General features: G+C 47.0%; 1 pseudogene; it reads right to left on the reverse strand.

The window, feature by feature from the left end:
• Positions 1-422: 422 nt before the first annotated feature.
• LOC136528817 (peroxidase P7-like) lies at positions 423-1,616 on the reverse strand (annotated as a pseudogene).
• Positions 1,617-3,893: the final 2,277 nt, after the last annotated feature.

A 3,893-nucleotide genomic window follows, 5' to 3' on the forward strand; every position in this document is an offset into this window, starting at 1 on the left:
ATTGTGGGTCCAACACCTCAGCCACCCATGTCCGCCACTCACGTTTGTGCAATTATCACCGAGACGAGGATTGGAGCGAGCCACCCCACGGCCAAGCTCTACGGTGCTTTAAGTACCGTGCGATCTAGACCCGTGTGCGGCGCGTCGAGGCAAATAAACACGCCCGATTTCAACAGCTTAGTCAGGTGGTGACCCACGTCTAGGCAAACAAACACGATCTGATAGTTTCTGCATGTGACTATGTGAGTACCCTTATGAATCGCTTCATGTAAATGTTGGTGTCGTTGTACAGTATAATTCTAAAAAAAATGTAAATGCTGGCAATGTTTCACAAATCACGAGGCTTGGTTGATCATCATCAGTAGTTAAGTACGCTTGAAGTGTATCGCGTATTCCGCGTGCTTCTTCGGTTATCCTTATCCTCAGTTCACCTTGCTGCAGTTGAGCCTGACCTCCGTCGGCGTTCCGGGCGACGGCTTCAGGTCGCCCATCTTTATCATCGCGGTCACGAAGTCGGCGGAGAACAGTGCGGCGTTGCTGCTGTACTGCATCACCAGCGCGTCCTGCGAGCCTCCATTGAAGAGCTCCTGGTCCGAGTGCAGCAGCCCCTCCTGCGCCACCAGGTTCTGGTAGTAGGCGTTGTCGAACGCGTCCTGGGTCTGCACGTCCAAGGGGGCAAGGAGACTGTCGCCGCCCGACCGGGGGCACCCCCGCCGCCGCTGCCTCGCGAAGGTGGCGTTGATGTTGCGCTCGCCGTAGATGCGGCTGCGGAAGAACTGGCACTGCGCGCGGCCGACGGTGTGCGCGCCCGACAGCGCCGTCATATCGCGCGGCGAGAGGTTCTTGCTGCCGAACAGGGCTTTGAGTGTGGAGAGGCTGGACCCGGGGCCTGGGAGGTTGGAGTTGGCCGCGCTCTGGCTCGCCGTCCGCGAGTCCCTGCGGCCGAGCGGCACGCTCCACGTCGGCCCTCCTAGCTGCATGCATGGATGTGCAAGCAATGCACCAATATGATCCGAGTCAGACAGTGTACGTACTGGCACAAATGAAGGAGGTGCAGTGTGGCATAGGCACACGAACCAGGTTGACTCCATCACGCGCGGCGAGCGCGACGATGTCGGCGCAGGAGACGGTGGCCTTGCAGGACGCTTCCACCTGCGCCTTGATGGCGTCGATCACCTCGTACCCACGGACGGACTTGAAGTTGGGGCTGGCGTTCTTCTCCCCGGTGAAGGACGGCGTGTCGTCCAGGAGGATCGAGCCGTCGCACCCCTGGCATGTGGCATGACAACAAATAGATTAAAACACATTGATTGATTGATTCAGTGGCACATTGTAGCGCAGGATATGATGGTGGTGCACGACAATGTCAGGTGCCACGCTTGTTACTGCGGCCTACATTGACGAAGCAGTCGTGGAAGAACATGCGGAGGATGGAGGCGCCCATCCGCTTCTCCTTCCCCACGGCGGCCGCCATCTCTGACCGCACGATGGCGGACAGCTGCGGGCACGTGTTGGAGTAGAAGTTGGGCGAGAGCTGCTGAGGCCGCGGCGCAGCCAAGAACGGCTTGGACGATGGCAAGGGCAAGGAAGGCTGTCGACCTGGAGAAGACGGCCATGTCTGATATGTTTGTAGTATGTAGCTAAGCTCTATAGAGAAGAAGACAGGGCAGTCACAATTGCTCGATAGATGTGATGACGAGCTGCATTGGACGGTCTGCAATTTATAGTGCGAGACGCATGAGAGGAAGTTTCGTCACGGAATGTCTGAATAGTTGGAAGCGCGTGCGTCTCGCTAATATCACCCACTTAAACTAATGAAATAAAAATTCCACAAATATGTAACGACTGAGAACCAACTGGGGTCAGCACCGATTTCTTGTCTGATGGGTACTCCTTAACGGAAAGCAACAGTAGTTTAATAAGGTCTTAAACAGAATGGAGAGAGAATTTGTTATATGTGATGTTTGTTGGCATCTTTGATTCGCTCCATAGCTTTTGCAGTGCAATAAAATAGAGAACTAAGGATAAGGCAGTGAAATAAATAGAGAATTAAGGATAAGGCGAGGACGCTCATCATCATCATCCGTGGGTGTGATGGAATTAACAAGCATGTGTAAGAACTATGTGACTTTTTTGTGTGTATACAGTATACATACTCTCCATACACATGCTTGTAATTTGCAAATTGTCATTGACAACTCAGGAACACACATTACCATCTATCGAGAATCGAGATATAGTTGTGTGTTCCTTTCCCTCTTTCGAAACTCAACGATAGGTGCCGATTCATGATTTTGATATGTTTGTGTTTGCTTATCAATAATCTTGGAAAGCTTTTGAAGCTGTTTGACAGCAAATCGCATAGCTGTAATGAATGAAGACCTAGTTCTGATTATAGCATATGTAATGCTAAATGATCAAGCGGCAATAATTCGATCAGCTGGCCAAGCGATGGTTTTAACCTAAAATGTCCCCATATATGCAACAGCAGCATTTGTTTCTGTTAAACTTGATTTCAAAGATGCCCATCGCTTCGAAAAGCTTATAATAAGGCTGTCACATATCCGTATGGAGAGACAGTGGGTGCCAATGAACTAGCTTAACAAACTATTTGTTTAGTTCCATGTATTACGTGATGGTGATGATATAGGAGCAATTGACTCGTGTTTGCTCATGTATCATCTTTGTAGCAATCAATCACCGAGGCGATGATGCCTGATGAGATGATTGATGATATGTATGTCCATTGGGTGGCATTCCATCTTAGGTTGGATCATGTGATGCCAATAATTCCTGGGATTCAACCATCATCTGTACTCTACTTAATATAAATTATAGGGGAGCTAGCTGGAAAGACCACTTATGCAGGTGGTGGAAGCGTGAGGGTTTTGGACATTCAAATCGTGTTGCCCCAGAGGTTACAACTGCTGCCAACACCTTGTTTGTGATCATCTCGGTCGATTATTAGTATGTTGCTAACAAACAGCCACACTAAATAGAAGACCGTGGTGGTGGGCCGGTAGTGGGGAACTGTACCAGTTGCGATAGGGGAAGTGCAGATAGAGGACCAGGAGTATAAATAACTAGGAGAGTTTTCCACGCGTTGCTGTGGGATTTTAAAAAAACTTTATCATTGAAAGAAGCAAAATATTTTAGATGAAGGATTATGGAGAGCACGTAGAGAATTTGGAGTTTGCTGGGAGCATGATATGGTGCATTATTTTTCAAATGAAGGAAGCTCGTCATGGGGTTAACGACAACTTGGAAACTACACAATAGAAACCGATACTCCCATAAACAAAATGGACAAATATCGCTTAAGCAGGAATTTCTAAACAATATTTTAGAGAAATTGGCTTGGGGAGTTGACTCGCAACCTTCCCACACTCTTGCTCCCCTTGTCTGACTCTTCTAGTCTCCCTCTATTGGTGTGATCTCCAATAAATATATTACTAACTTAAAATAAGATAGGTTTTAATTATTTTAACTATATAAGAAAATTGTTATTATTTTGTTCTCTATAGATAGTACAAACACAAATCTTTGAAATCTTGAGCTGCATAAACTACATCAACGTGAAGATAGCCGATCATAATGGTAAAGAAAAGATATATTGTTTCTTCAGGAAAAAAAAAAGACAACCTGTAGAAATGGTTCCGGGAAGGATCCAACTGCATGATGAGAAAAATATAAGACCATAAGTTAGAAAATGACAAACTTAACTGATGGGGAGATATGGACCTTCTGCCTTTGCGATGGCAGCTAATTCATGTTCATTGTTTGAACCAATAAAAAACATTAATAAGAACAGCTAATTGAGAAACACCAGATCAATTGGGGGTGTATCTTTTTTTTCTTTTGAAGCAATCTGGAGGGGGTATTCTAAACGACAT

This window comes from Miscanthus floridulus, chromosome 19, assembly GCF_019320115.1.
Source record: "Miscanthus floridulus cultivar M001 chromosome 19, ASM1932011v1, whole genome shotgun sequence".
Classification (NCBI taxonomy): domain Eukaryota; kingdom Viridiplantae; phylum Streptophyta; class Magnoliopsida; order Poales; family Poaceae; genus Miscanthus; species Miscanthus floridulus.